This window comes from Catharus ustulatus, chromosome 1 (genome assembly GCF_009819885.2).
Source record: "Catharus ustulatus isolate bCatUst1 chromosome 1, bCatUst1.pri.v2, whole genome shotgun sequence".
NCBI lineage: Eukaryota > Metazoa > Chordata > Aves > Passeriformes > Turdidae > Catharus > Catharus ustulatus.
The window spans coordinates 130,964,618-130,989,429 of NC_046221.1; the positions used below are offsets into that span (position 1 = coordinate 130,964,618).

A 24,812-nucleotide genomic window follows, 5' to 3' on the forward strand; every position below is an offset into this window, starting at 1 on the left:
TGCTACTTGGGAAGGGTAGAGGACCTAAAATTTCAGCAGAATTTTGGTGGAGATAATGAAATTATCCAAGTCAGAATACATTCAGAAGAGAGTCCTTGCTATAGTCCTGCTTACACAATGATAGACTCCATTAAAATTTTTCTTTCAGAAAAAGAAGACAACAAAGTATCTTCAGACACCACATTTTAATATATCCAGTGGGAGGATCATGCATTTAGGAATCTTATCTAAAGGACTCACGAAAGCAGTGACAATAAGGAGCATCTCAGAGTCCCAGTACAAAGTTAGACCAGTCATATCTTCATCCTGTGAGAAATAAGAAAGCAAGCAGAAATAGATGTATAGAAATAGGTATTTGAGGGATTTTTTTTCCTTTGTTTAGCACATAAGTGGAATTACTAGTATTCTAATAGTTGTAACTCCCTGTACTGTGAAGTCTATTGAAAACATGCCTCATCCTGAAAGTAGCACTGAGGTGCCTGTTTCTAATATGTAAATCAAAAATACTTTTATAAAAAACAGATAGGAAACACAGATCAAGGAGATACCATGCTTACAAAATAACTATTAATACCTAAATGTCTTTGCCCAGTACATCAACACTTTTTCCTGGGCAATGGGTATGTGATTCTAATTAGGAACTGCTCAGCTCACAGGGGTTTTGAGTCCTTACCCACCACGCTGGTTGCACCCTATAGCCCTTAGGGTAGGTTGCTATACAAGATGTTCCCCATCCAAAGAGATGAGACTGCTGTGGAAGCATTTCATTAAACACAATGTCACTTTAGTCTCTCTCTCTCTGTGACCATCTTACTGCTCTGAGTTCCTTAGGGGAGGTTACCTCTGTTTTTGGATGCCAGAGAAGGACCCCATCGTAGATAATGTAAAATGCCTATTCAGGAACCGATCACAGCTTGAGAAGAATTGGAACTGTACTCCTGGATTTTGCAGCAATGGTGGGCAGAAGATTGTATAAAATGCCAAGAGTATTGCATTCAAATTCCTGGACAGTTTCTTCTACTGAAACTTGCATTTAGAGCTCTTCCTTAGAGGAAGAAGGGGAGGCAGCAGGGCAAGGTCTGTTACTGATGGATGCATGATAAGCAAATAATTATCATTCCACCAAAGACTAGACTTGGAAATAAGGGAGCATTAATTAATCTACTCCTAACTCAGTTATTCCTTCTTAACACCTCTCCTGAATATACAAATAAAGTCCTTCCCCCACCCAGGACGAATGCTGTGGGTTGGACTGGACCTTAAAGATCATTCAGTACCAACCGCCGCCCCCATGGGTAGGGACATCTTCCACTATACCAGGTTGCTTAGAGGCTCAAGGAAAGGGAAAATCCTGGTAGAGTTGCCTCTCTGAGCTTCATGGTAAAATCCTAGTTCTACAGACCAGGATTTTCTTGGGTTTCCACGTAAGGAAAGTCTTACTCTATTTCAGAGTCCTCACAATGTCATGTTGTCATTTTCTGCTATAAAGATGATAAAAGCCCATCTAAATGACCTCTGGAAACTAAATATATTAATAACAACAACTCATCTTCCCTGCAAGAGCCAGGCTTCATTCCAATGCAAAGGAACATGATAAAGTTTGTTTTCCTAATAGCCCAGAGACGCACCAAATAGAGATGTGTGTTTTCAGGACTGTGTGTTCACCACATTAAAACAATTACTATGAGTAAAGTTCAAAAATAAAGAATGTTTTCCAAAAATCTCAGACTGGTTTATGACCTGAATTAATGACGCATGTATCATTCAATCCAGTACCATTAATTTCTCAAATACAAACAGTAACAGACAAGCATAACAAGTTCCCACAAAATTATTTTTTCAGTATAGAGAAAAGGCAAAGGGAATGGATATCACTAATCCATCATTATAATTCATATTCCGTGCACAATTTGCACTGTGCTTTCAGCATTTACATTCAGACATTATTCTAAGGTTTCTACCATTTTCTCACTCTTTTTCTGCCTGGTCCTTGTGTTGCCACTTACTCCTGGTCTATTGTTGGATTACCTGGTTGTACAGAATAAGTTATCAAACCTGACATGTCTAAAACCAAACAAAAAAAGGAGTATCAGGAGGTCCTTACCATTCACCTCTGGCAGGAATTTCAAGGTTTGCTCTTTTCAAGCCCCCATCTTCTTAGTCCAGTGGCCACTGAAACAAGCAAAACAGCCAACTGAACACACAAAATATATATGTGAATTTTCAAAACAGCTTGCTAAAAGGTAAAAAGTAAAAATCTCAAGTGCTTCTCTGCTTGATCACTTGGTAATTTTTTTACTGCTGGACAGGTCCAGGGCTTAGGAGAACAGATAGAACAAAGGGTGAACCACAGCTTAAAATCACCATATTTTGGGTTTTAATTTTTCTTCTTAATGTAAAGATGGTGGTATATTAGGAGACAGTGACATAATTAGTGAAAATCACACCAATTATATCAAATTTCCATAAGCCTTTTACTGTAAATTCCCTTCTGCCATCCCTATTATATGCTGATTTCTATAATTCCCTGAGAAAGAACATGTTAGATTCTCCTTGGTGAAAAGCTTTGAAACTAATGAATTTACACACAGTGGTAAGTGTTCCTCAGCACCCAAACAAAACAAAACAAACAAACAGAAGAAGAAAAAAAAAAGAAAGAAAAAGAAAAAAAAAGGAAAGAGAAAAAGGCCTAAACTGTCACCATGGTTGCTGCCTCCACATTGTTTCACCCTTCATAGCCTCAGGATCCCTCCTCCACTTTCTCTCATAGTTTTCAAGAGCAGCCTCATCTCAGGGTGACTATTATGGATTTCACAATCAAGAATTCACAGACTTCCCAAGAATTACTGCAAAACCTTCTATAATATGTATTCACTAAACTCTATTCCATTGCATTCCATTATAAAATCACCATCTGAGAGGCAAGTTGAAATAAGAAGGTGAGTAACCTTCCATAAGTTATAGTAGAAGCCAGAGGTCTATTTTAATATCCTCGCTGTTCTCTGATGAGAGCATACATTTTCTTAACCCACCTGCAATTTTGGTGCTCAGATTGTTCATGGTTCAATGAACATCCAAATTACCAGAGTACTAAATTAAAAATGGCCTGAGATACTGTCTAAGTCTATCATGGGAAACCTGCTCAGACTAACACCAGTCCAGTTATAAAAAATTGCTCATGTCAGCTGGGTACTAGTAGAGAGACTGATATTCAGTGCCAGTTACTATGTGGCAGAGACCTTTAGTTCCATGCTATAATTTCAGGCATGTGCAGAAAGAAGGAGTAAGAACCATCTCTACTTCTATATATTTTTCTTCAGATCAGCACATTTGCAAATGGGAGGGGGAAAAAAGGAAGAAATCACTGCAAAGGCCATGTGTTTTATAAACCTCAAAAGCTTTTCTCTACATGCTTTCTGCACACCAAAGCACTCACTAAATCTGGCCCATCAGGAAGAATTCACTTGAGGGACTGTCTTGTTGATTTCTATCAGGAACCAAGGAAAGCAATTTTCCAGAGAAGATGCATGAAAAGACAGAGCTGCAGAAAGAGAAACAATGGGAGTCATCCCCTTTTTTATACCTCCTACCCAGCCAAGAAAGTGGCAGTGTCTCAGCATAATCACATCATCAGACTGCTCTGCAGTGTGGCCAGCCTTTGTTTCCTTCATGTGCTTGTTCATTACTTATCTGTGCTGAAAATCAAAGCTTAATGGCCAACACACATTTTTAATGAGTCAGTGTGACAGACAGAAGGGACATGATCATTACTGCCATCCCAATATATGCAAACATTGCTTTTGTTCAACTGCCCTTTCCACATCACTTCATCAAATCGGACGTGTTTCTTGTGGCTCACACGCCCAAGCAATTTATAAACATCAGCTGTTTCAGACCAAGAGCTTTTCTTTGTGTTGTACAGAGCCCTTTACTCTCCTCCAGTAATAATAAAGATCTGCTTTCTTTAAATAAATAATAAATAAATAGAAACAGAGTGAATTGAGCCTAGTGAGAGGTTTAAAGATGATAGAGCTTGTTTCTGCCTTTGCTCTACTCCTGTAAATTATTATGCTGCAGCTACAAGGAGAACATAAGCCATTATGACCTGAAGCATTTCTCCAGGGATACAGTACAAAAGTGGTCTATCAGAAATGCAATCAATTCCAGAGATGACTGCTTCCTGCATGCTTCCAAGCTGCTGCTTTATAAAACAGCTCCCCATAAAAGGAGCAGGAAATGCATGACATCGTTTAGCAACCAGTCATTAGAACTTAATGGAAGAGGATTATTATAAAAAAATGCCACACTTACAGACCTTTCTGTACATTACCACAGCCTTTGAGAAGAGGACTTGGTGACATATTGGTAGAGCTTTAACCCTTTCCTCTACCTTCAGAGATGGAAACATCCCACAATCAAATAAAAATCTTATTAGAAGGATAAGTCAAAAAAAATCAAACCGCTGAATGGAAGCGGAGTCAAAGGTTAGATTTCTCCATTTTTACCTAAAAACCCCTGGGGGAAATGGAAACATGTTGCCTAATCTTGATTTCTCTGACCCGTCTTTCCTCAGGTGCTGCACCATGGCATTTCTTGTGTTTTAGCAGTTGTCTCATTTCTAGTTGCCTACATGAAAGTGCATGTGCACTCCCTCTTGCATATGCTTAAGGTGCAGTGAGAACAAATCAAATAACCTCTGAAATTATGTTCCTACTGATTTATTGTGAAGCCATTTTTGATACTGAAAACACCTGGTGCACAGTATTATGTGCATTGATAATAATTCTGGCACAGCTTTTTTCTAGAGCAAAGCAAGTATTTACAGCTACAGCAGAACGCTGGTGATGAAGTAATTCTTAACACAATCAAAAGATAACTTGAACAGGAGAAATATATCCATCCCTTGAGGTTCACTTCTCTCTAAATCACCCCCAGAAGGTTCTATGAATCTTTCTCCCCCTGCAAGTTTTAAAACTGTCAACTGCATGGTGCTGATAACCAATATCTGTGTAAATGCTTTTTCCACTACATGTTAAATTATGTCACTAAAAATAAGCTACAGATCATCTATCTTTAAAAAGCATATTACGTATCTCACAATGATTACATATCTCTTAAATGACAAGTTTTTTACTGTACTAAGCCAGAAGCCAGAGTAGAGGTATGTTCTTTTTTTGGCAACTTTTCTTTCTCTCACACCACACAAGCACTTGGGAGTCAGAGCATTGCCCAGCATGCAAATGACCTGGTGCATGACACAGCTACGTGGTCACACCTTGCCATCCCAGAGCCTGAGGTCCTTGCCAGCAAAGTGCAGTTACAGGAACTCAAGGTACTCAGCTGGTAGGAAACAACATCTTACAGTACTGTGAGAAGTGTTGACTCACAAGGTTTGTCTGACTTACATTAAATATTTACTGTTAATTGTTACTTTCATCGTTCAGCTGTAATAAAAACTATTCCCTGCAGCCATGGCACTGTGATCCAGCCATGCTCCACACCCAAGGCAATGTCAGCAAGCCAGCAAATGCTGTCTCCTGCCATCTCCAAAGCAGTGTGGCAAGGACAATTGTCTAGCACTGGGGACAGCTGCCACTCCATGACCACACCTCATCCTGAAGGAGCAGCTGGGAAAAGGTGCAGCTCAAAGCACTGCATGCTGGGTGAAGCTAAAAATGCATTTGAGCTGTTTCTAGCTATTATATCAAGGAAGATGCCTTCTCCCATTGCACAAAACTAATTCATCACTCTAAACCAATTGATCTTCATTTGACTCAGAGTTTGAAAATCCTCTTGTGGTTTTGGCACAGCATCACCTGTCTGTATCACTTCTCTAAGGACAATGTTTCAAATCTCTTGCTATTGCAAACAGACATTTCATTTCTCATGTCATAAATGGCAAATACAGTGTTGCTGTTTATTGTTAAAAATCATCAAATTTAACCCAAAGATAGATTTATTTCATTACTCTACAAAAGCATTCACATATATAAGAAAAATAGACCTGTTTGTCATGCCAAAAAATGACATAAACACCAAGACTAAGAAACTTGAGGTGTCCCTCAGCTCTCTTCCTTTTTCCTAACTGCACATTTAACACACCCAGCTATGTTTTTACACCTGTGAAATTATGTAATGTTGCAACAGTAAAACTTGAATCAAAAACAACATAAAATATCAATAGGAAATTGTGGCCTCTTCAGATTAATACCCTTTATTATCACAGTCATTTAGAATTCAGGTATCCTGTGATTTTGAAAATCATCTAAATGACTAATTTAAAACTTCTTTAGAAAAACACACTTTAATTTAAAATGCACAGGTTTTTAAGAAGCATTTCTATTATGGAAATCACCAGCACCAGCCACAAAGATAAAATTCAGATCTAACTGTCTATATGAATATAATTTTTACAGCACTTCTTATGCATATTATTCTTTTTTAATTATATAGAAACAAAACATAATACAAGAAAGAACATAACACTGCCTCAGAGCAAGGGCTTACCTTTAACAATGTTGTGCCTCTAGCAGTGGCCACGAGGGGACATGTAGGGAAAAGAAAGAAAAGGGAGCATACAGGAAATACCCACTTTCAGCCACAGAGATTTTCCAATTCTGGCACAACTGGTAACCCAGTTGTAAAAATCAACCAATCTCTCTTCCAAGCATTTGCCCAGTCTGCTTTCACACCCACCTGAAATCACCACATGAAACATCCTTTGATAAGGAGCTCCACAGGTTCACTGCATGCCACACAAAGAACCATATCATTTCCTTTGTTTTAAACCTGATCCAAATTAATGCAGTACCTAATTCTATGGTATCTGTATCTGAAAAATACAATGACAAGTTGATCTCTTGCACTACTCCCCATGCCACTCAGAATTGTGTGGACCTGTCTCATACTTCCAACAAATCATTTCTTTTTCAGGTTTCACCTCAGATATGCCACATTGTACAGAAGACAATAGCAGTGCATTTGCAAAACAAAATTATTGGTGTAAAGTCTCCAGCATTCTCAGCAGGTTTTTTTCTTCCAATTATTATAGAATTGGTCCTGCAGATTGTATAGTCATTAGCAGCTGGATTGCACTAGGCATTTTCCAGCATGGGCTGGTTCTGTTTCATCCAAATGGAACTCAGTTCAGGCGCTCCACAACTGTCTTCTCTTTGAATCAAAGTGCAGTAAGTGAGGACGATTTGAAGATTTATTTCAAAACCACATGCCTGGTCTGAACTAAAACTGGCAGATGTACCTTGGTTTTCCTCACACAGAAGTTGCTCCATAACTCTGAATTGTCCTTGTCACTATGCACTCAGCCTTTTCCCCTTTCAGGACATACTTTTTGAAGATGGGAGGACCAGAATTGCACATAGCCATCAAGGGGTGGGAAAATCATAAATGCATTTACTTTCCTAATGATGTCTTCTATTTTCTCCTTTATTCCTTTCCTAATATTTCTATTTGTTTTCTTTTCATACTGCTGCTGAACACTAAGCTGACAAAATCATGTCTCATTCCTGAGTGGTAATGGTCTCTCAAAACACATTTTATATGTTAAGTCAAAATTGCTTTTCCCTGTATGTATTGCTATTGTATGTATTTATGCATGTATCTCATTTTTTACACACATGTGAAATCTAAGAATTGAGAGAAACATCTTGCACAGCACAAAAGTCAATTATCCAGCCTGCTATGTCCCACAATGTTCTTTTGAGGTAGGTAAGCATTATTATGTCCACTTAAACACTGTTAAATCATTTTTTCAAGAGATAAACCCACTCAGACAAGCAAACTCGAACAAGGGGGGATATTAATCAGAGGAGCAATTAATTCCCCCTAAATTTCTCCTACTTTTAGAAGATTAAAAACCTATCACAACTAGAAAGTGATCCTGGAAAACCCTTCTGGTAGAGCTGCTTCCAGAACAGATTCTTCCAGCTAATATGCAGTTTGGGACCACTAGTAACACCTAGAAACACATTGTAACCTTGGGTTATCATGTCAGAAAAGAGCATCCAAAAGTTAATTATGTTTTTGAATTGCCTGGCTGTTCCTCACCACTTGCCAGGATCAGCCTTAGGAAGCACATTCAGGAGCTCCAGGCAGCACCATTCTCTGGTCATAGTAACTCAAGTTCAAATAAGCACAGCTAAGCTCCCTCTTTTTCACACTGAGATATTAAAGGTTTCTAAATTTAATACAAAGCTGCTGAATTTTAAGAATGTTAATGCATAACACCAGATTATAGGCTCTAGAAAGAGAATTCTTGAAAAAAGAAAAGAGAACATATTAAAGAGACATTTTAGCTCAGATCTAAATTCTGGCAGGACATAACAGACATCTTAGTTAGCCAATACATCAGACTTTTTATGGGAACAGCTTAACTAAAAAAACCCTCACAATTTAATTTCAGATTTTCAATTACTTGGTTCCAAAACTTGCATTGTAGCTTTTTTTTCCTCTCTTAAGGAAAGATTGAGACATATGAATGTTCCAGAATCAGAACAGAAACCCTTGAGAAGGAGGACATTAAACTGAAAATCATGACATGAAATACATTTAATGCATTTGATTATATAAAACATATTTAATTTATAATTTAAATATATTTCATATATATGCATCATATCGATGCCGTCTGGTTTTATAGTGTTGGCATTCCCTCAGGTTGCATATTCTTCATAAAAATGAAACCTGAAGAGCTTTTTGAAAATGAAAGCTTAGCTTTTCCTAAACTCTCATTTAGGTCTTGCAAAGCAGCCTTTTGAGGCAAATGCCTTGTGCTTGGCTTTTCTCAGGGTATGAACTTTTTACCCTGTGTGATGAAAGCTGATCCAGTGCAGTGTAGATGACAAACACTAAGGTGTGCAGGTCTAAAGCACTGTGGTTTTAGTGTGTGTATATTTGTGGTTCCTCCCCTCTGACCCAGTCAAGTGTCTTTGCTTCTGAGTTGAAAGGCTTGTACCTTTCTCTGTAACAAAAAGACACCTCTCAAAACAAGGCTGAACAATCCCTTGGATTGCACAAGGCAGGAAACCCTTGGGGCATCAGTGAAATTCTTGAAGAAACTGAATTACCAGGAAATCAAAGCAATATCTCATTATCTGCCGAGCTCTTCCTGCCCAGTCCCCTCCGAGCTGTGCTCCAGCAGGAGGGGGCTGAGCAGGATCAGCCGAGATCTGTTCAAGTGCTCTGCCCTGGGAACCCTGCTGGTACCTCACTGCAAGCTGCCAGGGCAGATGAAGTCACAGCAGGATGAAGAGAGCTAAGCCAGCACTGATTAGATCTGTGACCATACCAAAATGGGCTAGACATTGTAATTGTGTGAGATTCAGAAGTCATCCTCATCGATAAGGCAATATCAATCAAATTATTGTATCCTCAGCCTGCTAGGGTTATGTCCTCAAAAAATGTGCAAAAAAGTTCTGAAGGTTCAAGCCTGCATCCATACCTGAAGTCTTTTCTTTGAAGGAGTAGTTGTGGGGATTTCCTTAGAGAAGGATCTCCTCCAGAAACTTTGTCTTGCACAATGATTTCTTGACCTGGAGAAATGTGTTCTGTTATGAATCTCTCATTTTCACTAAGGAAATTTGATTAATGTTATGCTAAGGCACCACTCATTCAGAAAAGCTTCTCATCTCATGTATTTTCTTTTTCCAGTCTGTTGATTGAAGATATTTTGTAGCCTTAACTTTTAAATTAAAGTAGTGGTTAAAACAATTGAAATGAAAATATATTGGTTATTTTTGTAGTCTGTAGGGATAATATAATCCATTTAGCCTTTCATAAAACCACATACAGAGAATAACAGAATTTTAGGAAGTGTATTAATTAACAAGTATGTCTGTTACTGTACCTAACACCCACATCTACAATATGTATATCCATATGTATAATATAGATATCCAAGCACATAATACCTGGATGAACTCCAGAGAATACATGGGGAAAACCTATACACTAGAGCCAGCATATGATGGAGAATCCTCTTAAAAGGTCACTGGAATGGAACTAAACCTGTTAAGGGAGGTTTTACTGCACTCCATGGGTGTACTTAAAGAAGGTTCTATTATATTCAATTACTATTGATAGGTACATGAACAGTACAGCTCTAATTAGAAAGCTTTTTCTTTCCCTCTTTGAAACAAGTTGGGAACCTTAAAGGGATTTAGTCTGCGGGGGAAAAAATGGAATATTAATATTAATAAAAATATGAATTAGGAAAACTGTAACCCAAATTCCCTGGCCTTCTTTGCCTTGATGTCTAAGTAACCATGGTCTCCCTCACTTTCTGAGATGAGGCAGCAGATGAAGCACCTTCCAAAGCTCTTAGATTTCTTGTCTTCAGCATGAGCACACCTTGCCAAGTGAGCATGTCCCACAGGCAGGTGCTGCTTGCTCACACACTCTCTCTCTTCTGTCTCTGGCAGGACAAGGTCCCAGTGCTGGGAATCCCAGAGAGAGAAGAGTAATGCAGAAAAGGAAGAATGGCTTTATTTGACTAACCAGGCTTCTGACAGTGACTCAGAGAGCCTTTCTCAGGGCAGGGGAAGGGCCGGTAAAACGCAGTGCTGGGAATGGGTCCGGCAAGGGAGATTCTGCTCCCTGGATACATCACAAAAGCTAAGGAATAACTGCTGGATTTTGCTGAGCTTTCATCATTCCCTGGATGAAGTCCAGCCTTTACTGGAGACCCAGTGGCCAGACTGTGTCAAAAATCTTTCCTTGTATAAGGTTCTTTATCCTCTGGCCCTGTCCCAGAGCATTTAAGAACTTAGATAGTCCTCCAGATGTTATAGCATCAGTAAACAGCTTTTCCAGCTGGACTGAAACTGCAAACCTACCCTAGAAGAGTGAAATATGCCTCTCTAGGTATCTTGCTACTTCATGCTTAAAAGCCTGTCACCTCTGATACTTAGGCTTTAATAGGCATTTATAGAAGTAATAAATAGCCAGAAGTACTTTAAATACCTTCTGATTACCTTGCAATTAGTAGCTAATCAGAGACAGTACCAGTCACCTCCTCCTTTCAATGCCTGCCCATGTATTAGTGAGTGGCCAGACTTAGAACAAAAAAACACCCTAAACATTGCCAGTGCTCTCCAAAATAATAATACACCCAGGCCTTTAATTCTAATATTATGCACCTACCAGGGTCCCTTTGGGGTAATTCACCAGACCAGGGATGCACTGTGTTAACCTAGACTTCTACAACCTCCCTGCTGTTGCACTTCTTGCTGAGATGGAGGCAGATTCAGGCTGGATCAGGGCTGAGGTGGTTAGGACAGGCTCAGCCCATATGCCCCATTCAACCCAGTGACTGGCAGCTGGCAAAACATCAGTCCCTGCCCCAGAGATGCTCCATCAGGTCCTGGCTCCAGGTCCCATAGCCTTGCCCAGCCACAGAAACAGATTTTTGAAAGAATTGTTGGTACTCAATAGCAACAGGAATTTTGATTACTTACCCAAGATATTTTTATGGAACATAAAACTCCACCTCTGATCTCCTTTAATCAGCCTGCAAAGTCTTACAGTGTGTATATCTGTATACAAATTACTGTGGTCAGTTGACTTTTCCAAAAGGAATTCCTAGACTCAGTTGATTTTAGATAACCATTTCCAATATCCATCTTCTGTTCTGCCTAAACTTTCTGAAAATTCCTCCTCCTGTGTGATAGAAACAACTCCACAAGTAAAGACAAATATTTATTTTTTAATGCCTGCTACATCCAGTGCTGTAATTGTGACAGGTTGCAGCTTCATCAAATTCCTCCCATTGCAGCTACTTTTGCTCAGCCTCCAGCAGGGATTCAGACCAACCCACAGGTACCTTTACACATGAATAAACTTCCACCAGAGGCTGCTGCTTTCATGAACTCTGTGTGCAATTCAAACAAATTCTGGTCTACCCTCATTTTTATCCACTTAAATATGTTTTAACCTGTCAAGTGAACAGAAAGAGGAAGCCATTACTTTTGTAAATGTAACAAGAAAAGTGTCAGTTCCATTATTTACACCTGAGCTGGGCAAGGTAGAGGATAATGTGTGGTAGAGACAATTCAGCATGGAATGGACTAAACAACCCACTGAATTCCATTTCATCAGCAATTTACTGACTTTCATCTCATTTTCCTGCATCAGTAAGTTTGGTTATTAAGGCACAGACCCCTGCCATGCCTCTGAAAGGCCTTGGCACTGCTTTATACAGCAATTTCACTTCCTCAACACTGAAAGAATCCTATTTTCTTCATGTTGAGGATATGTTCCATCTAACTTAGAACATCTGTGCCCAGTAGTTTAAACAATGCCAAAAGCCCTGCTCCCCAGCTCCATCTTCAACAACTCCCTATGGTCACATGCTAAGAGGACACAGTTCTCAAAGGAGTTCTAAAGGCCAAGAATATAATTTAAGTAATTTTCAAAATCCAAACAACGTCAATAGGAGTTTGCTAAATCACTGCACAATTGTTAGAAAATTCAGTGCTAGTCTTTTTTTGTTACTTTATCGGGTTATAGAAGTCCTAAAACTATACATGGCCTAAACAAAAAATACAATCCTACAGAGTTCCATTTCTGCTAATTGCTAAAGCCAAAAGGAAGTCTGTCAGAGGCTAATAATTCCCCAGCATCTTCTGAGACGTGAACATACATTATCAAATAAGATTACATATTACATTTGTCCTTTAGAGGGCATTCCATGAATTAGGACTATGCTCTGGGTAACACTGAGGGTAGACCTACTCTGGGGTGTATTTCCATATTTGCACTTAGGCTAATGAAAATATATGAGTTACACCACTTGCAGACATTACTCTTTGTCTTTAAATGTTTACTCTAAAAGCCTGAACTGACCTAAATCTTTTCAAATGGATCTACATGACTTCTAAATAGGTTTTACACATAGCTTACAGATGCTGTTTTCTGTGTTCTTTTTGCCTATATATCTTACTTGGTTGATAAAGAAGAGTCACCCAGAAGAAATGGTTGTTGCCCACTGTCCCACAGACTTCATTGGTAGGAATTGTTTCATATCTGATTTCTCCATTCATTGGTCTAGTGATGTAGTGATGCATTTAAATAAGAAGTTCCAGAAACCAAAGGCTCATCAGTTATATGCAAACAAATTAATTTTAGGGGTGTTATCAGATTGTCACTCCATAAAAATTCTTTAAAAAAATTATTTGAAATAACTATGATTAAATAATAATTAGTCATGTCTCCTTCATTCAAGAGAACTAATATTATTAGCTAATAATTGAAAAAATATCAGCAGGTCTACAGCATCTTACTAAACCTTGTACTTAATCCTTCACTAAAGGTGACTTTTCGTGTGGATTCCCTGAAAGCTTTCCAGGTCAGTGATTTTATTGACATGGTTTTGGAAACCAGAGTTGTAAAGATAGTTGGACTGGAAGAAAGATCCATGGATGTAAAACATGAAATATGAGAAAAATTTTTAAAGAATCAACCAGCTTGGATCAGAGAGATGTAAGTACACTTACAGAAAAAAGTCCAAAATATATTTGGAAAATATAATGTTACAAGAGAGGAAATGTTCTCTTTAAAGTTTAGGTTGGTAAAAGAGAATTTGGGGTTACCTACCAAGAAAAACAGAATGATCATAGAATAAAGACCTCCAAAGGCTTTCCAGCAAACCTTCAGCCTGAAAGCAGGACCCAGTCACTACATGCAGTCATTTAAAAATGGACAAACGGTGAGAATATACTTCCAAGAGGAGTACAGAATGTACTTTGCCTTATCTCTCATTAGTTTGTTTAAACATGTGAAAAGTGTTTTTTAAGGTTATTGGAATGTCCAAAGTTGATCTTAAGCATGTGCCAGTGGGTTGATAGATGGCATGAAATATGAGATTAGAAGAGTTCCTGTCCCCAGCCTGAAAGGTTGCAAAATTCTGGGCTGTTGGGCTGATGTAACAAAATGTGTAAAATTACCCATAACATTAACTCTCCCATGTGCAATGGTGACTTGACAAAGGGGTATAAAAAAGTTGAACTTCTGCATATCTTCTGGGACTCAGAAGAGGTTGCACTGTCATTTGTGCCTTGAAATGAGACTCCAAACCAGTTATTCACAGAACCAGAGCTCTGTTCTCCCTGATCATTGTAATTGTGCACTATGCTCAGAAGCATAGAAGTATTCTCTTCAGTATATTACTTTCCAGAATATTTGCCACAACAAAAGAAAAAAGGAGACAGATTGCTATGAGTGCCACTTATTCTAGCAATAAAAGCCTCTAATTCTTACAGAATTTCCAGTGTTTGGCAGTCTTGACTCTCTGACTTCCCAGCACATTCTAAGCATGTCTTTTATGAATCTCACTTACTGCAATTTTTAAGAATCAAATATTGTTCATGGAGACAATCTTAAAATGCAGAGTGTTTATTTTAAAAATAGTCTTATATCTATGGGACAGAGGTATCCAGGTTCCTTCAAACATACCTATTTTCCTAAAACCTCAAAGAGCATCAGAAGAAATAATGCAACAAACAGTTTCCAGTAATGCAGGGAACAATTTTCTGAGAATCCAGTTATTAAACTAGAAAGGATAAAACAAAGATTTATAGGATTAAAAGACGAGCATGGTGCAAAGAAGGAGCAACCAAAAATGTGTGTATTCAGCAGAACCAAGACAAATTTCATACCCTTCATAATCTAGGGAAAATTAATTAAAAATTCAAATTAGATTATGTGTATGGATGTGTATCCATCTGTGTGTTCGTGTGAGAGTGAGGCCAGCCATGCCTCTCTCATCTACTTCACATCTGATTTTTCCTCTCTGGAATTCTATTTATTCTATTTACATGCACTGGCTGAACCATACTGTGAGAACCTTGATAAATGCTATCTATTGATATCCACTTAGTTACCTCTGTGGTGGTTAAAAGTAAAAACGTGCAAGCCCCCAACTTTTTAGCTGAGCAGGTGTGTGGTTCCCCAGACTGGTTGAGTATCTTTCAGTAGTGTAAAAGGGAAACTTTGTCAGTTTGATGTGCATTTCATTGTGAGCACAAATATACTTCCTTCTTCACTAGCCTATCTGTGCGGAGAGCACACCTGTGTTACTCACGTTCAACCTTTCAGTCACCAGCATTTTTTGCTTCCTTGGCCTTTAGCAGAATGATTGCAATAGCAGGAAGTAAATGAGACAGAGTAGTTAAAGAAAAAATGAAAATGTGTGAAAACAATGTTAAGCATAACAGTTAAACACATCTTTTGCTCAATTCATATGAAGAAAACGCTTTGAGATTTCCTAAAGATCTAAAAATCTTTAACTCCATTTTAAACTAGATAGTAGAGTATGAGAATAACAGTTTTTAATCTGTGATCCTGCCTTCTCTTTGTCAACTGGAACAAGCTGAGATTTAATCCCTCTCTGATTGTTTTTTCTCAGACATTGTTTATTGCACGGAAATTATGTGGAAAACAGCACAAATGTGAATTTTATCTCCCTTTCATTGGAAGTGCCAGCAAATTACTCCATCTTAGTGTGCACAGCCCTGAGCCAGTGAGTAGTAAATCTCCCTTTCTACTGAAATCATCTATTAGTAGCAATCTCATAACTTCTGAGGAATGTAAGTTATGAAAAAGCTCAAATCTGTGGTACGAGCAGGTACCCAAGACCTCCTGTATGGCTGTCACAGGGAATCAGTAACGGTGCATTCATCTACACAAGTGCTGCAGGAGAACTGAGAATGTGTTCCCAGCAGCTGATGCTCTCAAAGTAGCAAGTTTTGCTTTCTGGGAAACGAGAGGATATTAGGGCTGTGATTGTATCTGCTTGTTTGGAAATGTCTGGAAAGTCAGCTTTACTCCTTACCATGATTTCAAATGTAGTCCAGGTTCATCCCAGGCTCACTTTAAATTAACTAGGATTTTGGTAACATTAAGTTTCTGCCACAGGCAGTGATTAGACAGTGGTGGAGAATCAGCCTTTGCAAGTACATCTCTCTCACTGTGATTAGAAAGTGATGGCTGTGTTCCTAAAATGAATATCCCAGAAACCAAAGTTAGACAATGAAAGTCTGTCTTCTGGTTTCATAGCAGCCATAAGTATTTGACTGAATTACTAGCAGCATTCCTGAAGTCAATACTCTTAGTACTGCACAGCCTGAGTGGCTCAAGGCTCTGTTTCCAGTTCAAATTCAAGATTTCACACAAATCCTGTGAAACCCTTCTCTAAATTTTCCTGTCACCATCTACAGAGAGACACTGGCCTGTGTATTTTTAATAGAGGCCACTCAGCCCCCATCATCTGACAGAGTAGGTGTGCTATGCATGGAGAAAAAGAGCAGGTTTAGTCCCTGAAGAAAGACTAATTTATAGAAAGAAAGATGTCAGGGAAGCCTGAGCTGGATTTCAGTTAGGGTACAGAAAATAAAGTTTATCCATTCCTTTAACCAGGTCCATACAGAATAACACTCATGTCTTCCCTTCCTAATTCCAAATTCATGACCTATGCAGGAAATCCCCCTTTCTCCTTCTCTCTTCTAGCAGAAGAGCTGATACCAGCATGTAAGCTTTATTCCTCCCAGGAATCATTATCAGAGATGCTTTCCCTGCTAAACCCAGGGGAAATCCAAGAGCAATTCAATTTGTGAAAGCAAATGGGTCACCTATCAGCTGCAACCTGATGGGATCGTTTGACAGGGCATTGGGAACACCTGTGTACCCCAAAGCATCACAGTTCAGATTTTCTAGAGGACAGTAAAGTTTGCCCTGGTTCCAGCCAGGACAGGGTTAATTTCTGTAAACCCAGAGGTTATTCTGTACCACCTCACCTCATTTCCTGGGGACTGGGAAGGGGTCCCTTCCAGGTCAGGGCAGCATCGGTGGTAGTTTGTGTATTGCCATTTTCCACATGGTTAGCCTTTCACAGGTGAATTGTTTCTTTTATTATTGTTGTTGCTGTTACTGTTCATTTCTTATTTCATTACCATCTCCAGTAATTTTTCTTATCTCAACCGATGATTTTACCTTTTATGCCTCCAAATCTGCTCTCCAGCCCTTCACAGGGGGAGGGGAAAGGGGGCAGGAGGAGGTGAGCAAGCAGCACATGGTTTGGAGTGTTTCAGTGGGAAACACCTTTTCTAAACCACAACAAATACTTACCTTCAGGTATTTCACAGATGATTGATAGGCTCTTCCTCATTAATGAATTCAGACTTCACAACATATTGTCTTGACATAAAGATAACATTTAAAGATTCAAATACAGTAAGCAGCAAAAGAGGTTTTCTGAAATAATTTATCTGAGTAATGCTCTTTAATTAAGTTCAAGGTTCTTTGAATATAGGCCTGATAAACACAAAGCCCATTCACAAGACTACCAACATTTTTACAGTATCTAGTTAAGCAATACTAAGAGTTTGAGACAAACATAAATGTGGAAAAAAAATAATACCAGATTTAGGATCTTGGTTCTCTACCTTTCTGACATACACATTCAGTTTTGCTGTGGTTTATCATTGGGAATTTAAAAACAAAAATTCTGAGAACAGAGTAGAATTTAAGATTCTAACTATACTTATGACTTTCATAATTTTCAGTAACATAAACCAATACTCATGCTTTCTTTCATCATAGCTTTCAGATCTTAACACGTTGTCTTTTTTCAAAGCTTCCCTCTCATTACAGAAATTATGGCCATTTGCCAGCCTCTGCTCAGAGGATGAATTACTCTCCATGAGAATGATGAGAAGCAGTGGCCAGCACATGATTCTTAACAAAAATGATGCAGAACTTTTAGATGAAGACAAACCTTTTAACAGCTCTTTGTAAAGAAATATCCAGAAACAGGCATCTCTGAAATGTTCAATATAACAAATTTCAATGGAGTCTTAAAATGCACTGGGAAATGCTGCTGATATACACATTTTAAGAGAGCAAAGTTGTTAACATGAGGTAGAGCATTTTAGAGAACATGGATAGACTTTGCTCACTGGACAGCACAAAGTCTAATGAAAAGATGTCCAAAGCTCTTGTAGCTATGGCACGAAAAGACAACACAATGATCTTGATTTGTTCACTTCATTGAACAAATCTACTGGTAGTTGTACTTTTAGAAATGAGAGCCAGACCATTTCAGTCTCCCCACCTCCAGCACATTCATCCATTACGCTGGGCAAAGAAAGGGTTTATTCTTCCTAATGAATTGTTGTAAAAATTTTCAAAGTCAAAACCAGATCAAAAGTACCTGCAAATCCTCTCTCTTATCCTCACATTAACCTGGCAGCATTGCAGACAGAAGAACTGCGGTCTCCACCTGTTCCCCAAGCTACCTAGGGAGAGACTGTGCTGTCAGAGCAGCACGCTAACTAAAACTAAGTGAGCAAAGAATTTAACATTCCTAGAATGTTAAAACCAGTGGGAAATGCTTCTTCAGAGAAATAGTCAAACAAGGAAAACCACTTATGCAAAAGCATCAGAATTTTCTAGGGGAAATGTCATTTTATGCTAGGAAAAAGACATGCAATTTTCTGTCAGGAGAATAAAAATGTTAGTTCTGTGATTGCCCACCTGGAGGGACCCTATCCATTAAACTCACTACTGACTAGAAGAAAGCAAGTAGGTAAAAAGCAACCTCTCACGAAACTGCTGCCTTTTGCAAACATTGTTGTCACCTGCACAGATATTGATTAAGGCCCTAGGTTTTCTTCCACATTTTCCTACTCTTCTAACAGTTTGGGTTTTATTGTTTTGGGGTTTTTTAACTCTTATTATTTTAGTTTCTAATAAATTTTTCTAGATAAACAGGGGTTTTTTTTAAATCTTAAAATCCATGCTGAGTCAGTACAGCAATATCTTGCAAGAGAACAGCTTTAGGAAAGGCTCTGCTGTTACAGAAAGCATGGTAAATTAGTTTTTACTGAATGCCTTCCAGGGTCTGTTCAAAAGCCTCTGGTTGCTGGGTAATTCACAGATGACATTATCTCCACCCACATAAGCTTGCACCAATGTGAAAGGTTAATTTTCATATAAATTACACAGGTAATGGAATGTCACCCCCAGAGCTAAGGAAGAGGTAAGTAAAAGAAAATGCAGATGAATGGAATCACCTGAGAGAAAATAAAGGGCAGAATTGAAGTAGGATGTTTCAGTCCTCAAAAAAAAAAAAAAGTCTTTCCTTGGTAGAATTTCTCTTCTACACAATCATCAAGGTTTCCAGATTTCAGCCCCCATACTTTACCTATTTCCAAGAAGAAAGCCCAATTTCCTGAGCATATTTTGATTCCTATGTGCATATTTGTGAGTTGCTTGCTACATAACTTATGAAAGCGTAATAGAATGTAGAACACTTTCTGTTCCTTGTACAGCAAAATGGTGACACGATTGTTGTAATAGAAACCATCCTGTCTGTGACCTTAAATACTTATCCTTTAAAGTGAAATTCAAAGAGGAGGAAAGTAGGTTGTGATATTTATTTTTTTCAACTTGGTACATCCAGGACAGAAATATATCCCAGCACAGTCTGCACAAGATGTCATTCCTTCCTTTAAGTGGGAAAATCTTTACTTCCAAGATCCTGAAACACAGTGTTTTGAATGTAGAAAGAAATAATTATGAGAGTCCCAGACACCAGTATATTTGTAATCAAAGCTACCTCTGAAGAAAGAATTGAGATGAATGGCAAAGTGAGAACCATGCCAGGCAGGAGGAAGAACTGGGAGTAAGGGAATTAAGAAACAGTGAATAGCAAACATCTGCAAGAAAACTGCTGATTTGTGGCTGAGCAACTTCTCATACTGAGCCAGATGGTTCATTAGCAAAAGAGCATGGGTAGATGCCAAAGCAGCTTTAACTCTGTAGTGACCAACATCTGTAGCTATTGCTTCCAGGAGCGTTACACAGGCAGGGCACTCCAGAGATGTGCCTTATATCTTTGTTAATATTAAGGCTGAAAAGATTGAATCATGGGCATCCACTGCAAATTCTAACCTTTAAATAGCCCCCCCAAACATGCATAGAGTCTGGGAGATAAGGCAGATTATTTTTAAAGGTGTAACAGATGTATGGCTTTGTAGAAGCGTGTTATTGCTCTTTCCTGTTAACCATCATTTTATGACCTCTTCTCAACATCCACCAAGTTCCAGGGGAAATGTGGCATTTACCTGATGTACAGTTTGTTCCATTTTCATTTCTCAAGGCATTAGACATTCTCTTTCCATCTACACTTTTACCTTTCTCTCAGACACTAATATCAGCTATGACAAATGCTTGGTTATTATTGTCCTCAAGGCAAAGGCTTATCTTTCTCTTTGTAAGTACAATACACACTGAGACCAAGTTTTCAGCTGTTCTTTCCTGCCATCTTAGTCACAACTGTGGGTGAATGAGAGAGTTTGAAAATCAGGCCCACCCAGACTCATACAAATTCTGTGTCAATATTTGGGCATCTGCTTTAGAGCAAATATAGAGCAGACAGAGAGATGGTTGCCCTCTTTCACCTCAAAGACACCACCACTGTGGATTGCCCATTAAAGGAGGCTCTGAGAACACCTTGGTTTGTATCTCTGGGGCCATCTCTGTGGAAATCAGGTGATATCTCATGCCACTGTCACCAAATCTGCAAAATAAATCTGTACTTATACCTTCCCAAGGCCACTTTGCAATGAAAAGGAAAGGAGCTGTGGAGTGAAGGACAATGGCACTAATTTATAATTACAACCCTTCACCCAGGATGGTGGGGTACATAAGCATCCATCAAAGACAAGTAAGTGCTTAGTAGATACTGACTCAGGCTTGTAATTTCCCAACCAGCTGGCAAGGACACCCTTCCAAAGGCTGAATATGCTTCCTCCCATGCTGATAGCTTTGTGCTTAAGGCTAATATTATATTTAAAAGTATACTTAGCATTACATCAATATAATGCAGTCCCTTTACCATGCTGGAGACATCTGTCCAGAGTATATATGGCTTGGAAAATCTGGCACCATCAGCAGTGATGATGTTTTCTGTCTTTATTCTGGAAGTGGTGACACCACTTCCAAGAACCTATATACAAATGACCCAATATAGCTAGACAAGGAAAAAAAAAAACAAAAAACCAAAACCTCTCTTCTTTCTGCACTTGAAGTCTCCAGCCTCCATTGCCTTTGGACATTATTGCATTATTCCATCATGTACCTTCTCTGCCATTTTCCTAGAAACCCAAATAACAAAACTGACGTATATTCTGCACACACTACTCAGGGATTGATCCCGGTCTTTCACCCTAACCAAATTCTAAAAACAGAAAAAAAATATCCTGATCATATGTAGCTTGGTCTTCCCATTGTCCACAGAAAATCACATTTGAATGCGTCTTCATACACTCCTAATGGGGTCAAAGAAACTGAGGGCTGAAAAACAACTATAGCCACTGTCCAGCTGGCATTACTCTGAATTCCAGGTGTTGAAAGACTAAATTTCCTGCTCCCTTACCTTCACCCTTCTGATCAGAGGGATACACTAAGGTCCCTTGATTAAAAAGAGGTTGATATAGACATGGAAAATTAGAAGGTTTAATACTTCATCAAAGATATCTTAGAATTGGACTCATATTTACCTGCCAGAAAGCTATCTGGGTTAAGACATCACTAGCTGTCTTCCCCTCAGGATATGGGATTCCTTTGTCATTTCCTATTTTTACATCTCACTCAGCTCTTATTTTTCACTAGCTGCTTCTCTGGGATTTGACCTTAATTCAAGGACTTTTTTGGTTTTTTTATGGAAGCGTCTAGATGTGATAACAGATACCTTTGCTTCATCCTTGAGAGAATGCATCCTTCTGCACCACATAATCTAAAGGTTCACAATGTTGTATTGCCCTTTGATTTCCTATTTGCACTTCCTCTGATAGCTTGTGTGATTAGGCTCAGCTTGGGTTTAGAGAAAAACCTCGCTTTTTTTCTCTCTCAATGCAAAAGTATTTCTTGCACCTGTGACCTCTGTTACAAAGAATTTCAGATGGACCCTTGCCATTTTTCAAACAGCTTCAAACTCCACACCTCCCTGAGATACTTGAATTTTACTGGAATTCTGTTCCCGACCTCTATCAATACTTTCAAGAAGTTTTCCTTTTTCCTTCTCACCCCAGTCCTACAGTGAAAGAGGCTGTGGTGGTTTGATCCTGATGCCAGACACCCACCAGAGACACTCTACTCTGTCTCTCTCTCCTCCACAATGGAACAGGGGAGAGAAAACATAACCAAAGGTTCATGAATAAAGGCAGGAAGAGATCCCTCACCAATTACTGTCATGGGCATTACAAACTTGACTTGCAGAAATCAATTGAAATTATAACCAATCAAAATGAGAGCAAGATAAAGTAAAATAAAATGTTAGAAATACCTTTGCCCCACCCCTTCCTCCTTTCTGTGCCTTGTAGGAGGTAGATGGGAATGGGAGTTTTGGTCAGTTCATCACACACTGTCCCTTGGGAAGAGGAGTCCTTCCCCTGCTCCAGCACAATATCCTCCCCAGGGGAGATAGCTCTCCATGAGCTCCTCTAGAGCCCTTGCTATGGGTTACAGTTCTTCACAAACTGCTCCAGAGAGGGCCTCTATTCCATGGGGTGCAGTTCTTCAAAACCAGGTTGATCCAGGGTGGGACCCCATGGGTTGCAAGCGACGCAATAAAACCTTGTCCAGCCTGAGCTCCTCTCTCTGCAGGTCCCTGCCAAGAGCCTGCTTCAGCATGTGCTTCCCATAGGGCCACAGCCTTCTTTTCACTGGCTCCAGCATGGATCCCCTCTACTCCAGGTGGATCTCTTTATCCCATTGACCTCCAAGGGTGCAGGGGCACAGCTGCTTCACCACGGTCTGCACCATGGGATGCAGGAAAATCTCAGAGTAGGTGCCTGGAGCATCTTCTCCCTCTCCACTGACCTGGGTTTCTGCAGAGCTGTTCCTTGTGTATGGCAAACCATCTCTTCTCTGAGCACAATCACAGCTGCACAATAATTTTTTTTTCTTCTTAAATATGTTATCACAGAGGCCAACATTGTTATCACTACGATTCCCAAGTGGCTTGGCCATGGTCAGTGGTGGGTCTTGGAGCTGGCTGGCAGTGCCTTTGCCAGACATGGGGAAGCTTCTGGCAGCTCCTCACAGAACCCAACCCTGTATCCCCCTTGTTACCAAAACCTGGCCACACAAGCCTAATACAAACGCAAATATTCTTACTGGCTGCAGATGTTAGAACCTTGCTGCTCCCTCCTATACAGGCAGTAGGGTGTCAATAAATGAGACAGTAGTTCTGGTTTAGTTAAGAAGTGGTCTATTATGTCCTCTGATATATGTCTGAAACACTCTACCCTCTCATGGGTAGAGTGCATGATAGGTTGGCATCCTTGGCACGTAGACTTGGATGTTCTTTAAAAACAGTAGAGACCTCTTTTCTTAGGCATGATACAGTTAGTGCATCAATCAGTAAACATTTCTTTCTGCAATCAAACTGGGAAAAGAGCTATTCATATTCTTGCTATTCATATTTTGGGATAGCACAAAGCATAATTTATTAGGATTTGCATTCATGGTTGCATATATGACAACTGATTTGCAGCTCTGAACCCTCAATACACACCTGAAGATAATCACCAGTAACTGTCTTGTTACTGTTCCCTTGCATGTCAAGGATATTTATTCATGGGCCTCTGGCTGTCTTCCCATCACTTTGGCCCTGATCTCAAGTCCCTAGATCTGAGTCTGTGTCTTCACCTCTATTTCCCACTGTCATTACAGAATAACCATTTGTATTGCCGCCCCTCATCACTGAGCTTTGATCAAAACTAAAGTCACTGTCTAGAGCTGCCATTGATTTTATGTGCTGGAGACAAATGCTAGGGAAGAGCAGCTCCCTGGGTCCCTATTTTTGTGCCATGTTTCATGACTTTGTTATTCCAAACACATCTGTATAACTTTGTCTCTTTGGCCCTCCAGTCCTCATCTGTGCTTTCACCCTTTCAGCATACTTTCCATTAGCTTCAGGCCACAATCTCTTTCACAGTTTCTCACTTTTACTTCAGTGCAGTCAAAAGCTGAACTTGCTAATCCTCTCCTGCTCCTTGCTCTTACATCAAGGAGCAAAGCAAAGACAGTCATTTCATGTTAAAATGCCATTACTACTGTTATGAGGTTTTTCATTCCATCATTTTTAGAAATACAGGACACCTGCTGCACTGAAACTGGTCACAGTAGAAGCACCTAAAGGGCTGAGATGACAGGGATACTGATGCAATCCTCCAATCACACATTTAGGTTCAAATTGCATCTTTAACCTTTGTCTCTCTCAGAGGTAGAAGTAAAGAAAGAAGGACAAAATTGATTTATGCATTTCACTATGCAATTTTTTTGGAAGATGTGACAGTGAAAAAATGCAGAGATAGTTTAAGAGACAAGTCATATCTGCTCAATCAATATTAGCATAGTGATTTCATATCTACAGCACAATTATTTCCTCTCTTTTAGCCAGTAAATCATATGGAAATTAATCTATTTACAACCAGTGTGTAAAATATTTCATCATTCTACAAAATTAATTACAAGTCCACATATCACAGCAAAGATAAATTCAATTGATAGAGAAACCAACCATGACACAAGAAGTCTGAGTAGTGAGTACAAGTATGCAGAATTAGGCATACTTTGATCTATAGTATCTTTATTAATAGTGTCATCAGAATACAGAGTTGAGGTCCTGCTGGCATGTAACACACATGTTATGTAAAGGAAATTTAATCCTATATAACATTTATGATATACTGTATAAAGAAACTCTAACCACAACTCTTCAACGTCCCTGATAC

At 39.2% G+C, this 24,812-nt stretch overlaps 1 long non-coding RNA gene across 6 annotated transcripts in view; it reads right to left on the reverse strand.

Annotated features, from left to right (window-relative positions):
• Positions 1 to 24,812, reverse strand: part of LOC116996091 — a 252,018-nt gene that overhangs the window by 200,038 nt on the left and 27,168 nt on the right. For all 6 annotated transcript variants that reach the window (XR_004417864.1, XR_004417865.1, XR_004417862.2 and 3 more), the window contains exon 2: positions 2,105 to 2,172. This is a non-coding gene — a long non-coding RNA (uncharacterized LOC116996091). The remainder of the gene's footprint in view (positions 1 to 2,104; positions 2,173 to 24,812) is intronic.